This window comes from Epinephelus lanceolatus, chromosome 20 (genome assembly GCF_041903045.1).
Source record: "Epinephelus lanceolatus isolate andai-2023 chromosome 20, ASM4190304v1, whole genome shotgun sequence".
In the NCBI taxonomy this organism is placed as follows: Eukaryota; Metazoa; Chordata; class Actinopteri; order Perciformes; family Serranidae; genus Epinephelus; species Epinephelus lanceolatus.
In genome coordinates, this window is record NC_135753.1 from 8,636,315 (window position 1) to 8,653,591 (window position 17,277).

General features: G+C 39.9%; 2 long non-coding RNA genes across 2 annotated transcripts in view; both read left to right on the forward strand.

Moving 5' to 3' along the window:
- Window positions 1-17,277, forward strand: part of LOC144458988 (uncharacterized) — a 29,716-nt gene that overhangs the window by 2,350 nt on the left and 10,089 nt on the right. The window lies entirely within an intron of this gene.
- Window positions 6,940-7,648, forward strand: LOC144458849 (uncharacterized). The gene is made up of 3 exons (XR_013488222.1): window positions 6,940-7,014; window positions 7,108-7,229; window positions 7,429-7,648. It is a non-coding gene; the product is annotated as an uncharacterized LOC144458849 (long non-coding RNA).

The window sequence follows — 17,277 nt, forward strand, 5'->3', positions numbered from 1 at the left end:
TAATTTGCTGGTTATTTTAATCAGCTGGATTGACTGAAAATAGGTTATTTTATCCATTGATAGTCTCTCAATTGATTTTTCCTGCAAGTTTACCACATTATAATATTGTATATATATTGGTGTAGTGGTATAGAATTACATATGATCAGCCCAGTCATCAAAAGAAAATGCTGGCATTCTATATTTCGGCAAACTACAATATGTTACATGTATTTCATATGTATCACATCAACATTTCTAAAGTGATGTTGTATATGAACTGACTTTGTCATAAGAGTTCCAGCGTACATATTGTAAATGTAACACATCCGTGGTTTACAGAAATGAACAATGCCAACATTTTTCTGGCCATTGGATTGATCATTATAGAAGATTTTATTGAAACTGCCCACATACAGAAGTCAAAAGTAACGTTTTAATCTGGGAGATTCTTACATTCTTTGTGTTAGACAGTCACTGCAGTGCATCAGTGGGGGAGGCAGCTAATACATATAATACATATAATATTGTACAATTTGCCAGTTGAAGAGAAAGAGGAACAATTTCATTGCTTTTATTAAAGTGATTTTTTTTTATCAGATGAAGCCAACAACACTATTTTGAGCAAAGCATAAGCTGTTTTTCTGTTTCTGCTTTAGATTCTTTTGTTGTTGTTGTTGTTGTTGTTGTTGATGATGAAGTTTCAGTAGGTAGAAGTGTTTTTTTTCTTTGCCAATTCAGCAATGGTAGCTTCCATTACTAATACTAACTAGTTCATTTTCTTGTTCTTCTTCTTGTATTTATTACAAACTGAAAATTAAAACACGTCCCTTCCTTTGTGCCAGAGGGTTTCTCCCAGAAAAAAACTTTTTGACACTTAATGTTTGGAGCAGTAAATTCAGCAGGTTTGCTCTCTGTGGCGTTGTATCAGTAGCCTAAGTGATGGAAAATATGAAATTCTGGACACCTTTAAATTGCTATTTTTATTCTAAATTTGTCTTGTACTGTAAATAGATAACACAATAAAATGACACCATATCCTCAAGAAAAATGAAAAAGTAAATCTTTTTTTTACGTCCTCATTAATACTATTAAAATGTTGACTCTTCACCCCCCATAAATTCTGCATTCTTTTTTATTTTGTTATTAACATCTTACATATCCCTTTATCTCACAAAATATTAATTATTGACACACTTTTGCCTCTGAACACACTGTGAGTTTGGTGCTGCTTTCTCGTAAAACCCTTGTGTCTCAAAAAATGTCAACTTTGGAAAAGTAGCCTTATTTTTAGACTGACCGCTCAAGCATTTTAGAGCACATCCAAACTATTTTACAAAGTAAATCTCAGGCCAGAGGATGGTGCAACATAAAAAAGAACAAGACTGGTACAAGCAGGGTGACACAATGTGAGCGGTGACGGCTTTTTCTCCTGACGTTAAGCGCATTGGTCAGTGCTATGAGCAGCTTTGGACACGTTATCAATGCAATTTTGTGCAGTGAGGCAAGCTGAGCCTATAAATGGATCCTGGTCCTGTTGGCTCGTTCCTGCATCTGCAACATCTGGCCTCAATCTGGCTCCTACGCCCCGCCGTCCCCTCCAGGGAGATGCACTGCGCTTAGGTTTCACTCTGCTACGCCTGCAAGGGCCTGCTGGGGGTAACGCAGACTGTAAACCGTGTGTGTGTGTGTGTGTGTGTGTGTGTGTGTGTGATAAAGAGCACAGAGAATATGTGAAGGTCAACATCGTCCATGAGAGCATCCTTGGTACAAGCTGGAGAGACTTATCTGAACCTTAAACCGAAAAACAAGCCCTTAAATAAATCTTTACCTTCTGAGCACAAGCTTTTTGTCCAGAAATGGCCTTAAAGTCCCACATTGTGAACTGATTATAGTCCCCACATTGTGATTAATGCAGGCTAGAGACACACACTCTGAGTGTATTTCTGAACAGCGGCCAAGTTTTGATAGGGATACGAAGACAAGAACTGACCAACTCCCCCGCAAAGTCGACTCCCTCCCTCCTCAGTCGCCTTCCAAACTTTGTCTCCCGCTCCCCTCTCCCTCGCTCTCTTTGTGTCTGTCTGCCTCTTTATTCGTTTCTCTTTGTCTGTCCTTTCCTGTCTTTCAGATGCCATTTCTCAGCCATCTCTTTCCATTTGTCCTCCTTGTTCTCTCTGCCTCTCCACATCTCTCTCTGCATTGACCATAAGTAGGTACAGTATTGCTACAGCATGTTGTACAATGCAATACATGTAAGTATGGAAATGCATTTCTGCCAGTAAAAGAAAAAAATAAGATGAAAACTTAGCCTGTGATGAAAAAAAAGATCCTGTAAGTCATTAGAATGACAAACTTAAATTTAATAATGACCGAATTTTATCACAAAATAAAGTTTCTTATCATTTTAAGTCATTATTTTGAGAAAGCTTCTCATTATTTTTAGACACTTACAGTGGCATGCAAAACTTTGGGCACCCCTGGTCGAGATTTCATTTACTGTGAGTAGTTAGGTAAGTAGAAGATGAACTGATCATTAAAAGACAAAAAGTTTAAGATGACACATTTCTTCAGTATTTTGAGCAAGATTACTTTTTAATTTCAATCTTTTACAGTTTCAAATAACAAAACAAAAAGGGGCTTGAAGCAAAAGTTTGGGCACCCTGCATGGTCAGTACTTAGCTGCGCCCCCTTTGGCAAGTATCACAGCTCCAGATGCTTTTTGTAACCAGCTAAGACTCTTTCAGTTCTTTCTTTTTTTCTTGGTTGGAGGATTTCACCCATCCGTCCTTAAAAAGGCTCCTAGTTTTCTGAGATTATTGGGCTGTATTGCATGCACTGCTTATTTGAGGTCTGTCCACAGATTTTTATTGATGTTTGGGTCGGGGGATTGTGAGGGCCATGGCAAAACCTTCAGCTTGTGCCTCTTGAGGCAGTCCATTGTGGATTTTGAGGTGTGTTTAGGATTATTGTCCTGTTGTAGAAGCCACCCTCTCCTCATCTTCATCTTTTTTACAGATGGTGTGATGTTTGCTTCCAGTATTTACTGGAATTGAACTGAATCCATTCTTCCCTCTACCTGTGAAATGTTCCCTGTGCCACTGGCTGCAACACAAGCCCAAAGCATCATCAATCCCCACTCCTGTGTTTAACAGTTGGACAGGTGTCCTTTTTATGAAACTCTGCACCTTTTTTTCTCCAAACATGCCTTTGCTCATTGAGTCCAAAAGGTTTAACTTCATCAGTCCACAGGATTTGTTTCCAAAAAGCACCAGACTTATTTAGATGTTCCTTTGCAAACTTCTGACGCTGAATTTCGTGGTGAGGACACAGGAAAACGGGGGTTTTCTAACAATCCTAACAATCCTACAAGCAGCTCTCTCAGAAACTTTTCTTGGTCTTCAGACCTCAACTTGACCTCCACAGTTCCTGCTAACGGCCATTTCTTAATGACATTACAAATGAATCTTTGAAATTAGCATCACCTGGCCTTTCCTAATGGTGACTATAAGCAAGCCAGAGCCCTAACAAGCTAATTATGATCTGAGACCCTGTAAGAAGAGTTTAAAAAAGAGTCTATAGCTCAAATGTCTAGGTGTGCCCAAACTTTTGCCTGGTGCTCCTTTCATTTTTTTTCACTCTAAAATTGTACAAAACAAAAGTAATACTCTAATCTTGCTTAAGATGTTGAAAAGCATGTTTCATCTTTAACTTCATTCCTTTTGGAGATCAGTTCATCTTCTCACTTAACTATCTGCAGTAAATGAAACTGTGACCAGGGGTGCCCAAACTTTTGCATGCCACTGTCGTTATTATTTTGCGAAAGCTTCTCATTATTTCGATATACTAACTTTGAATTTTGAGAAACTTTCTTATTTTGAGATACTACATTTTTATTTTGTGATACTGAGTCATTACTTTGAGATACTAACTTATTACTTTGAGAAAGTTTCTCATTATAATGACTTAATAACAGGATCTGTTTTTCATCAAAAGTCTTTTTTATCTTTTTTTTGTTTTGTTTTGTTAAACTGGTGGAAATGGGCTTCCATATGAGATAATCCAGAAATTAAGAACGATCATTTTTTCATTGACTAATAACAGGTGTCCAGCCCACCTGGACCCCAGGTGTACCACTTGTAGAGGAATGATATCCACCTTATTTTCAAACACGGAAGTAAATAGTGATCAACTTCCGTTTTTTTGTACGTGACTTCCAGTCAGCCGCTTTCCCTTACCGGAGCTAACGGTGCAAGCTAATTTTTTTTCAATTTTCAGTTGTTTATGTTAGTCAATCAGTTAGTTAGTTAGTTAGTCTGTGTATTTTGTATAACGTTAGATAACTGTGCCCACGTTTCCGTTATAACGAAAATTTATTCCCTCTAAACGCGAATAAATCGCACGTCAATCATAAACTATGAACCAAAAAAGCACAATCTATCCCGAGTGAGACAAACTGCTTGATCCCCGTCTCCAGTGTACCAGCAGAGAACCTGCAGAACCGAATCAGCGAAAAAACACACCGGGCTACACAGCCTCTCTACCTGAGCAGCTGAAGCTGCGGCTCGCACCCTCGACACACAGACACAGACGGTGCTTCTGCATGCCAGCCACACATGTGCGCAACTGTGAGAAATAAATATGTGAGGTGTACGCTGCTTTTTTTCCCTTTTCTTTCTTTCTTTCTTTCTGTCAGCGACATACACTCCTAACACAGGACGGGTTGTTTTAATTGACTGAGTTGAACATTAAGCCATAGTGATGCGCGGATCGGCTCTGATAGCACCTGAATCAGCATATACGCATCAACCATCCAGCCGTTACAACATGATTGAGCTAGCAAAGCAGTTTTGTGTTGCTATGTGTGGTATTTATTCAGTTTTGGGAAATCACGATGTCTAGAAAGCATCAGTGGCTGCAGCTGACAGGGACAGCTAACGTTAACACTAGCAGCAAAGCTAACATCAGGATCGTCATCCGTTAAAAGCCTCCCGTTGTCGGATACGACATGAAACTACTCCACTTAGCTCAATCATGTTGTAACTAAGACATCCGCTGGAGAAAATATTTTTTTCACGGGCCACTTTGTGAGTTTAGTGAGTTATTACAGACACGGCTAACGGCTAACAGCTAACGGTTAGCCCAGCTAATCTACGATAACCATGTTATTAATTACACACAGAGAAAATACTAATGTTTGTTCAGTCATTGTGTTTATAGACTTTACAAACATCAGATTAGTCTAAACAGTGATATAGTGACGTGAAAAATGTGATATATACATATATATAGCTAAACTCAGCAAGGTAAACAACAAGGGGATTCCATTTACACAGTGGTAAGAGTGCTGGACCGGAAGTGTCGCACAAAAAAACGGAAGCTGGCTGCGTTCTGTTTTGCCTCCGTGTTTCCGTGAAAAATAAGGTGGATAGACCTCGGATATCTCACTGCAGTTGTTTATTTAAATACAGCACACACAAAAACACATCTTGCGTAAAGTTTGTCTAGCTGAGTGGACTTGCTAAGTTATTCATATGGAAGACACGATGTTGGCAGAACAGCTTGCAGCTCACATAAGGGTGGACTTTAATAGTCTTGACTCTGACTAACAGTTTGGATGCTTTTAGAGACAGGTGTTGCACTGAACAAGTATTGTGTTCCAAGGCTCCAATTTTCATTTTCCTCCTGTTGTTTCTCTTTATTGAGTTTATAAACTTGTTTTGTGATGTATGTGATTGAGTACTTCTACTTAAGACCAATAAAAGTGTGGATTTATCTGTGTATTAATCCTGTTCATGGGACAAACACTGATTTGTACAGTCACATTATGGGGACTCACATCTGATTTTGAGACAAAAAGCCAATCCATATAAGGTAAACCATTAATTTATTTAGTTTCTGACTCCTATTTTTAGGTTATGTTAAGATTATTAATATAAACATTGGCATTATCTCTTAAAACAATAACTGTGAAAACTAACATGCTGTAAATCTAAATCTGTCTCTCTCTGCCTGCTTGCCAAGGTAAACACACACAGACACACACACACACACACACACAGAGTTAATTTTATCCTTACTATTAGAAATAACACAGTACCCAGAGCTGAACAATATCACTGATATCTGGCCCAAACACACACACACCTACCTCGGGAAGGGTGAGGTGGGACAACTAAAGCAACCAATGGGCACTCTGGAAACCTGAGAGCTGACCAATGAACAAACAGGAAACTTTTGGGGACTTTCCAAAGTTTCCAAACTTTTTTTGGCTCTACTAGCTTTTGTCAGATTTTGGGGTTTTTATGTTGACGTATGTGTGTGTGTGTGTGTGAGTGTGTGTGTGTGTGTGTGTGTGTGTGTGTGTGCATACGTGCGTGCATGCATGTGTGTGTATGTGTGTTTTTGCTCTGCATGTAATAGGTTCTCTCTTACTGTGTGTGTGTGTGTGTGTGTGTGTGTGTGTGTGTAGGCCCCCCTCCTTGTGTGTGTGTGTGTGTGTGTGTCTGTGTGTAACTGTGTGTGTGTATGGAGCCAAAGCTGAGGCTGCTTGCTCACTGCTTCATTTCATTTCAGGAATCAAGAGTTCAGAAAAAAACGGGTGATCGAGGAGGCTGACACTCCCAAGAGAGGGAGACAGACCCCCTCCAGATAGGTGTGTGTGTGTGTGTGTGTGTGTGTGTTCTCATGTCCAAGACGTTTACATGTCTCAACGTGCGTCAAAGTATTTCTGAGTTTTTAAATTTATGGTAATGTTTAAGTGTTCAACAGTGTTCCTCTGTGTGTGTATGACTTATTCTTTTGGCCATGTAGAGCAGATAAAGTATGGAGACATAACCATCCATATACTTTTGTTCAGTCTTTCACAACCTCTTCACCACATAAGAACATTAATATTGAAATATTTTGCAAAATCCCAGATTACGTCTCATGCTGAAATTCTCATTTATTACAGTATCTGCATATGGCAGCCACTGTATGGTCCAGGTTGGGGAAAAGTTATGGTTATTACAAATCAGCTCTGGTTAAAGTATGGTAAGAGTTAGCACACTAAAGCACTTATAGTTACAGCTGGTCACAGTTACACAGTTAATAAAAAAGCCAATGTTAATTGCACTCTATTTTGAGGCACAAACTCCTGCATCACCTGCACAAAAGTGAGATTTTCGTCAACCACTGTGACCTCAACACTCGATGCCGGTGTGCCCAACCACTCTTCAGGGCAAGGAGGGGGGAGGGCAGAATCTAAGGTGAGACACGAAAAACGCAGGAAACAGAAAAGAAGGGCACACCCAGCCTTTACCCAATAAAAGCATTAATATAAAGCTGAATCACAATTTGCTATGTGTAAATAAAGTAGAGTAATGGTGTTTTGAGCAAAGAATGAAGTCACACTCCCTCTGTGTGTGCTGTAATCTGACCTTTTCTGTTCTTTGTTTTGGTGGACAGTCTGGCAGCACATGCATGTTAAGGCCCAGACACACCAAACTGACTTCAGAGAACTGGTGGCAACGTAGCCCCCTGCTGTGTTACCTCACGTCGCCGCAGCCAGCCAACCAACATGTACGTTCTGCACCTGCATAACAGGAAATAACTCTCCACACCAGCAGATGGCAGTAGTCTGTAATTGTCATTCAAAATGGGAAACCGGAAGACTGTCTCAATGTTATTTAGCACATTAACAACAGAATTCAATGTTGACAGAACAAAACATATTAACCGTGCGCCAGTGAACAATAACACAAGCCATGCTAAAGAGCTCAAAAGCTTAAATTTATCTTACCCAATAAAACAAGTTTGTTTTGGTCTCACTCCCTCTTGTATTTAGCTTTGTTGACTTTCCTCATTTCCATTTTTCTTCTCGTGAGCTGAGCTGAAGTGCCAGTCAGAGTTAATTCAACATGCTGAATCAGCAGAAAGAAAGCCAACCATCGGCCTTGTGTGTCAGGTCATTATCTGCATGTAAGTCCCTGTGTGTTTCCAACTGGCTAGCTCATTGTCACCGCTCTGCACTAGGCTCTCATGGCAGTTACTGCTGAATTTTGGATGGCGTTGTCAGGCATTTCCCCCACATTAACACCGTTAGCCCTGTTAGTACTGTTGCAATTGTTAGCACTGTTAGCGCCGTTAGCTGCTAGCCAACAACTCAGCCACCTCCATGTTGAGAGTGTGCAGGCAATCTCAGCGGTGGCTGTGAATCGTAGATATGCTCTAAATGTCATATACAGCTGCTTTAATGTATTTTACAGGACAATATCAGAATAGTCTATCGGTCTGACACTGATGATAAAAGCATCTTGTGGAAATATAACAAAATAAAATATATGAAATAAATATATGGGCCAGTATTTCAGGAGATCGAGTGTAGTAAGTGGATATCTGGACAATCAGTTCCTCTTCCATGCGCCAGTCATTTTGACTAATCTCTGTAAACAGATACCTGCACATGAATGCAGTTAAAACTTCAAAAAAAGCCAACATAAAGCTAAACTGATGTCAGACAATAGCAGACCACATTTGGCCAACATGTTCACCCTCTTTTGCTTTCCGCACGGACTATTGCTGATCGAACATGATTGGTATAGTACTTGGACTACAAAAGGAAACCAGCACTTCCAATGCATGAATCTTGTCCTGTTGCCAACAGATTTTGCAGACATATGCAGATATCTGTATATAGAGATTATTTACAGGATAATGCACTGTTTTGCTTCCCTTTGCTGTAAAAAAGCATATTCATAATAGATACCTTCTTCATCTTCTTCAGAGAGCCCTGATCTCAACCCCATACAACACCTCTGGGATGAAGTGAAACACCAACTGTGAGCCAGACTTTATCATCCAAGTGGCCGAACTGGATCAAATCCCTGTTGTCAGGGAATCCAACATCTAGGGTGGAGTCTGTAACAGCAGCAAAGTAATGCCCGTGGTTTTGGACACTCATGTTTAACAATCACACATGGGTGTAATGCTCAAGTGTCCACATACTTTTGGCCATGTAGGGTAAATGTGTGTGGTTTTATCTCCATGTCTTTGTGCATGTGTAACATACAGAATGTGTCCTTGTGCAGTTTGAGGCCCACACTGTGGTTTTCTCTTCCTCCCTACAATCTTTCTCTGTCCTCCCTCCCTCCCTCCCTCCAACTCTTTCCAAATTGCCTTACACTCCCTTCTCTTTCTCTCTCTGCCTGTCAGGAAGAAGTGAACAATATGACCTTTAGTCGCGGCGATAACATTCTCCCTCATGAATTCCCCGCCGCTCCGGCTTTCCTTTCACATTCTCACCGGTTTGTTTTCGCTCCCGGCGCCTCTGTTTGTCTTAGAAATGATCACCCTGTGATTAACGAGCAGCGCCAGGGGGCAGGGAGGAAGTCAGGCCTCCACGGGGTTGCACACATACACATACATGTACTACATATATGTTCACACTGCAGCTCAAAGTGTCTCATCAATGTTTGGATCCTCTCACGTGTCACTGTACTCACATTCTTCACTTAAGTAAAAGTACTGATACCACACTGTCAAAATAGTCCAATACAAGTAAAAGTCCGGCATTCAAAACCTTAAAAAGTATGTAGATATTATCAGCACAATAAAGCTAAAGTACTTATGTGTGTGTTGCATTGTACTGCTGTAGATGTTTAAGGTTGAGCTCATTTTAACTCCTTTATATACTGTTGGTAGTTTAATCTACAGCAGTGCATCATATTCTATAAGATCATCATATGTTTGTAGTGTGGCTGTCCTGTAAGAACCACGTATCTCTAAAAAGTCAGAAAAAAGCCGTTTTCAGCTTTGTGACGATGGATTTTCCTGCTGATCCAGGAGGGTTTTAAAAGTGTTTATTAAGCTTAAGAAGGAGGAGAATTTTCTCAACACATATAGGAACACGTCATCTTTCAGTTTATGACAAACATTCAACATCAGCACATCTGGAGATACATGATTTTTACTGGACAGGAAGGGGCTGAAAATCTGTAATCTGTAAAGTAACTAAAGCTGAATAGCTATAGCTAAAGCTAAAAATGACTATATTTACCTCTGAGATGTAGAGGAGTAGAGGTATAAAGTTACATAGTACCTCAAATTTGTACTTAAGCACAAAACCTGAGTGAATGTCCCTAGTTACATTCCACCACTGCATGTGTCAGTCATACCTGATGTTTTAAATTAGTGTGAACTAAGGATGGGCATTCACTTGTATTTAGGTCTAGGGACAGGTGATATGGAGAAAATACAGTACAGGCCAAAAGTTTGGACACACCTTCTCATTCAATGCGTTTTCTGTATTTTCATGACTATTTACATTGTAGATTCTCACTGAAGGCATCAAAACTATGAATGAACACGTGGAGTTATGTACTTAACAAAAAAAGGTGAAATAACAAAAACATGTTTGATATTCTAGTTTCTTCAAAATAGCCACCCTTTGCTCTGATTACTGCTTTGCACACTCTTGGCATTCTCTCCATGAGCTTCAAGAGGTAGTCACCTGAAATGGTTTTCCAACAGTCTTGAAGGAGTTCCCAGAGGTGTTTAGCACTTGTTGGCCCCTTTGCCTTCACTCTGCGGTCCAGCTCACCCCAAACCATCTCAATTGGGTTCAGGTCCGGTGACTGTGGAGGCCAGGTCATCTGCCGCAGCACTCCATCACTCTCCTTCTTGGTCAAATAGCCCTTACACAGCCTGGAGGTGTGTTTGGGGTCATTGTCCTGTTGAAAAATAAATGATCGTCCAACTAAACACAAACCGGATGGGATGGCATGTCGCTGCAGGATGCTGTGGTAGCCATGCTGGTTCAGTGTGCCTTCAATTTTGAATAAATCCCCAACAGTGTCACCAGCAAAACACCCCCACACCATCACACCTCCTCCTCCATGCTTCACAGTGGGAACCAGGCATGTGGAATCCATCCGTTCACCTTTTCTGTGTCTCACAAAGACACGGCGGTTGGAACCAAAGATCTCAAATTTGGACTCGTCAGACCAAAGCACAGATTTCCACTGGTCTAATGTCCATTCCTTGTGTTTCTTGGCCCAAACAAATCTCTTCTGCTTGTTGCCTCTCCTTAGCAGTGGTTTCCTAGCAGCTATTTGACCATGAAGGCCTGATTGGCACAGTCTCCTCTTAACAGTTGTTCTAGAGATGGGTCTGCTGCTAGAACTCTGTGTGGCATTCATCTGGTCTCTGATCTGAGCTGCTGTTAACTTGCCATTTCTGAGGCTGGTGACTCAGATGAACTTATCCTCAGAAGCAGAGGTGACTCTTGGTCTTCCTGTGTGCCAGTTTCGTTGTAGCGCTTGATGGTTTTTGCGACTCCACTTGGGGACACATTTAAAGTTTTTGCAATTTTCCGGACTGACTGACCTTCATTTCTTAAAGTAATGATGGCCACTCGTTTTTCTTTAGTTAGCTGATTGGTTCTTGCCATAATATGAATTTTAACAGTTGTCCAATAGGGCTGTCGGCTGTGTATTAACCTGACTTCTGCACAACACAACTGATGGTCCCAACCCCATTGATAAAGCAAGAAATTCCACTAATTAACCCTGATAAGGCACACCTGTGAAGTGGAAACCATTTCAGGTGACTACCTCTTGAAGCTCATGGAGAGAATGCCAAGAGTGTGCAAAGCAGTAATCAGAGCAAAGGGTGGCTATTTTGAAGAAACTAGAATATAAAACATGCTTTCAGTTATTTCACCTTTTTTTGTTAAGTACATAACTCCACATGTGTTCATTCATAGTTTTGATGCCTTCAGTGAGAATCTACAATGTAAATAGTCATGAAAATAAAGAAAACGCATTGAATGAGAAGGTGTGTCCAAACTTTTGGCCTGTACTGTACAATGTTACTGTATTTTAGACCAAATACCTCAATATCGATATTGTGATTATATAGTAGGGTTGACCACTGGTGATCTCACAAAATATTTGTACAGAGATGTTTGATAAATAATCATCAGTAGGGTGGATTATAACACAGCTATTAAATCCTGGAAAAGACAACACTTACAATATTACGATATCCAAAATCTAAGACCATATTGAGTCTCATATCACAATCTATACTCAAGTAAAAGAACACTAACACCCATTAAAAATCATTCAGCTCACATGGTAGAGCAGGCGCTGTGTACTAAAGGCTGTGTCCTTGTTGCAGAGGCTGTGGGTACAATTCCAGCCCCCCCACAGCCCTTTGCTGCAGGTCATCCCCCCTCTCTCTTTCACACTAAATCTGTCCTATCTAATAAAGGTAAAAAAGCCCCAAAAATATCTTTTTAAAAAAAAATCACTCAAGTGAAAGTAAAAATTCCTAACTGAGAAACTTTCTCAAGTAACAGTAATAAAGTACCTGGTTAAAAACTTACTTAAAGTAGCTACACATTACTTTCCATTTAGGGTGTGCTGACCAGTGTGAAAATAATTAGAAAACATTAAAATAAATCATATAGGCGGAATTATGAAACTAACATTAACATTAAAGTTGACATTACTTTAGGGTAACTACTTTCTAAAGCAGTGATGATATAAATTTTGGTTGTTAGATATTAAGACCATAGTTCTTTAGTTGTCAACTACAGTTGAGGAGCTAACCGTGGAGGAGGTGAAACCTTTGGTCAGAATAGTTACTCTTATGACTCCTTCTCACATTGGGCTCACTTCTGTAATTGCCTAAATAGTGACAATGAGCTATTTCCAGTTTTCCTGGAAACCCCTGAAACTCCCTCAAGGACCCCTTGGTTGAGAACCACTGTTCTAAAGCAGAACAATTAAAAGCCCAACAGACCACTAGCTAAAAGATAAGTTAATGTCACTGTCATAACATCAAAGAAAGTAGTGAAGTATAAAGTAGATTAAAGGTGCTAAAATATTCTTGAGTAAAGAGTAGACGTATAGAAAAAGGAGCACATTTTTACTCATGAGTTGCTTGTAAGGCATTTCTACCCCTGACCTTTTGCCCTGTCAGCCATGACTGGAGAGCACAGAATGTAAAGACACAGCCACACAATGTCAAACTTTGATTCCTGTTGCTGCGTCATCACTAGGGGACAGTTAGGACATTAAAAATGGCAGCTATGTTAGAATTAATTAACATTACATAAATACGAGAAGTAGCACTGTATGTCAGGAACTGGTACTAATTAAGCACCGGTTCTTGATGCCCATCCCCAGTGTGTGAACAGTGAGAAGCTGCATGAACTTTTCTTTTTTATTCCCCTCTGGGAATGTCTGCAGATTAGACCCAGAAGCAGGGATGGATTATGCTTTAAGAAAAATATAAGCTAATGACCTCCCAAACAGAGTCCTGCATGGGTCCATTTTTGAAAACCTGCTTCCACCCATACCTGTAAAGCTCAGTACCAGAACCAACTTGTTATGTCTAAGTCAAAGCTCCACCTACCCACACCCATTAATAGAAGTAGTAGTAATAGTAATCACTGCAAGGTTTGGAAACATTTTAGCATGCTCCCTCCACCACCATAAAACCTCAAAAGGATCCTCCTCGGGTGTCCTGAACTCGATGTAAGCTGCCACCTCATCCTCAGGCTGCAAAGTTTCATCACTGGAGTCCTCCATGTTGGTGACAACAAATGTGACAACGGGATCAAAGGTTCCATTTGTGTCACTGACTTTCAAAATAAAAATAATTGTGGCTTGATAATAGTGATTTTGATGTCAAAATACTTCACATATACTGCACATATTTTTCATTTGTTTAATTCTGAAAAATAAAAAATATATTGTCGCCTGCATGTAGTTCATTTTTATCCATGTCCATGTTATTCATTTTTATCCATGCCCATGCCTGTGAATTTATGTATAAACATATTTTTACCCATTACACAGCTTTTTGCATGTTAGCTGTTGGGTACCAACGGGTACCCCCAAACCCTCAATTACATAATTGTTCACCCCAGTGCTGAAACAAAACCTTCGCCCTTGACATATCATGTCATTTTCAAATAGCCATTAAGTACAGTGGAAGCAGCTCACAACACCTTAAATATGTTTGGTGCTCCAGAAGCCAAACAGTACTCCTGTGTGTCAGATAGTCTGTGGTCATTTAATACGTTTATTCTGACATCACAACATTTTCAACAACAAAAAAAAACGTTTATGATTTTGTCCAAAGGCAGGGCCTCAGAATCAGTTAAAAAATTATGACAATGTGCTGTCAAGATGTCATTTCTGCATTAACAGTCCGAAAGCCAAAGTCCTCACAAAGCAGGAAATCCTCACATTTGAGAAGCTGTAACATCTGGCTCTCTTTATTTATGTCCTGCGGATATTTTTTAATGTTGACAACCTCAGTGCAAACACCTCGTAAACATGTTGTGATCCTGTGATGTTTCCTGACTTAAACATCTTGTTTCACTCCTATACTGCATACATAACTGTATTAGTATGCATTATAATTTCTGTAATTAATGTAAAAAAAGTTAACATTTTATATAAACAGGAAGTGATACAATACGTGCGTCAATCAAACTGCCAACTAAACTGCATAAAGAGACAGTGAGGATTTTTTTTACAGCCATTTAATTTGTCTTTTGTTTTCCTGCATCTTTCTGTAGCTGTCTCACCACCATCACCAATTCATTTTAATTTTCTGCAGCTGTGAGCAAAAATTCAAAACATTTTTACTCTGCATACTGACATCTTTGGGTATTTTTTGTCAATGTTCAGGGTGAACACTCAAAATCTTGGTACTTAGAAGTAGTAGGTAGCAGTTTGTGAGTTTAAGAGGCTCCCCTGAACGCACCATTTAAAGTGACAGTTTATTCCACAATCAAAATACACATTATTCTTCTTACCTGTGGTGCTATTTATCAATCTAGATTGTTTTGGTGTGAGGTGCCAAATGCTGGCGATATCAGCTATAGAGATGTCTGCCTTCTCTCCAATATAATGGAACTAGATGGTAATCAGCTTGTGGTGTTCAAAGTGCTCAAAAAAAAAAAAAAATCATTTAAAAAACTCGACAGCAATGTCTCTTTCCAGAAATCATGTTCTGGTTACTAATTCACAGACCTTGTTGTGAGCAGTTTCATATAGGAACAGTTTTCTTTTTATTGAACTAGACCCTCCAATCAAATCACTGCTCAGAGGGAAGCATGCATCTATCATAGAGGAGAGGGTTGTGTTCATGATAGCACGAGATGTAAACATTAATGGCATCCTCCTCAGCTGAGCTGTAACAATAGCTGGCTCAGTGGTGCTAGGTGATCCAGCATGTTCGTATCAAGAGAACTGGTACAGTGTTTAAGGCGGGGGGCCACGTTCATTCCTGTGAAAGTTGCTCAGTGGTGCATGAAGCCAAAAAAGTTTGACTTCTTGGGCAAGTGCACTAGAGACTTCGCTGGTCAAGTGTCTATCCTCCAGTTTAACCCTTCAATAACCTGAATAGAGATAAAAATGATTTATACACGCACGTCTCCAGGACTTTTGAAATGTTATTGGACTGAATGCCTCAAATTCTGATAGTTTTTGCAGGGATTGCCAAGTTTCACAATGTAAGTCTATGAGAAAAATTATTTTTGGGCCACATGGTATGGCCACATGTTGGACCTGTAAGCTTGGGAGTCAACTGACCCCTGGGCACAGATATGCAAAGGGGCCCACTACCTCTCCTACACAGGACCAAGACACACAAACTTTGTGGTGGTTTCGTCTCTTTTTTTGTTGTTGTTTGGCATCTTTCTTTAGTCATTGTTAGGGGTGTAACGGTACACAAAAATCTCGGTTCGGTACGTACCTCGGTACACAAGTCACGGTTCAGTTTTTTTCGGTACAGTAATGAAAAAAATAGACAACTATTAAATATCTTTTACTTATTGGTAACCTTATTAAAACATACCACCACAGCAAGTTAACTCTTTTTACACAATTTTTGAATGAAACAAATATATATAAAATCCTGCTTTTTCACATTGTTTGAATGAAAATAGAAATATAAAAGTGAAAAATAAAATCCTGCTGTTTTTTTAACACATTTTTTTAAATGAAAAATATAAATATAAATTTCTGCTTAAACAGTTTTACTCAATTAAAATAAAAAGTATAGTGCAGCTGGTCAGCTTTAAAGCCTGCTCAGATTCAGTTTTACTAGGAACTTACTTAGCTTTCCCACTTTGTTAAAGTGCAGTAAACAAAACATGCTTATATCTAAAGTGCAGCTTAAACAATTTTACTCAACTCCAATGGCGTTGGTTATTTCTTTAGTGCAATGGTCAGGGAAACGCTCTTTCTTTTTAAACGTCGACAATATCATAGTTTGCACCAGATTGCTTTTTCTAGTCGTGCCGGTTAACGTTCAAACTCGGGTGGTGTCGCTTTAGATGCGTTAGCATGTTAGACGTGTTTTGAAGTACATACCCGACCGCTGTTCTGCAGTGTCGGCACACTGCTTTTGTCTTGTCAACTTGTTTATTTCCATCTTCGTATTTTACCCTGAAACCAAAGTGTTCCCGAACGGAGGACTTAAGGTTTGCGGGTGGGTCTTCAGGTTCGTCAGGCTCACTTGCCATGTTGTCAAAATGCAAGAATACGCTGCACAAAGTGAAAGCGGAGATTTACGGGACTCGGTCCGTCACTCAATTATGTCCGTCGGGGAACTAGATATTTTAAATGGTTCGGCTCGCAAAAACGGAATTAAAATAAAACAAAATAAAATAAAATAATATCCTGCGCCCAATAATTCGGTACAGGGTCGTGCCGAACCGAAAGTCGCATACCTAACGGTTCGACACAAATACATGTACCGTTACGGCCCTGGTCATTGTGCATCTTTTTGTGGTTTTGTCTCTTTGAAGTAATTTTGTTTCTTTTTTTAAGGGTCATTTTGTGTGTCTTTGTGGTTGTGTTGCCTGTTTTTGTAGTTATTTTGTGTCTCTTTGCAGTCCCCTTGCATCTCTGTATGTCTCTTTCTGGTTGGTAATTTGAGTGACATTATGCAGAAGAAGACCATTGCAGGGGCCTGACATTTTGGGCTCCAGGGCCTGGGCCCGCTAGGCCTGTTTAGTAATCCATCCATGCCTGGAAGCTGTAGTTACAGGATTTGGCCACTACAAAAAGTTGATGGCAGTAGTTACCCCCACTGTACAGAAGAGAAGCTAAAATATCCTGGATATGGCCACTGCCATCTTGCTCCAGTGATGTCATTTGGAGCTAAAGTCTGCAAATTAGCGATCTTCACAGTATCATTTTTCCCACCCATGCACTCATCCAGCTAATCGCAAGCAGTGCCACTGAATGTGAGCCCATTGATTGACTCACACAGTTGTTGATCATGTTG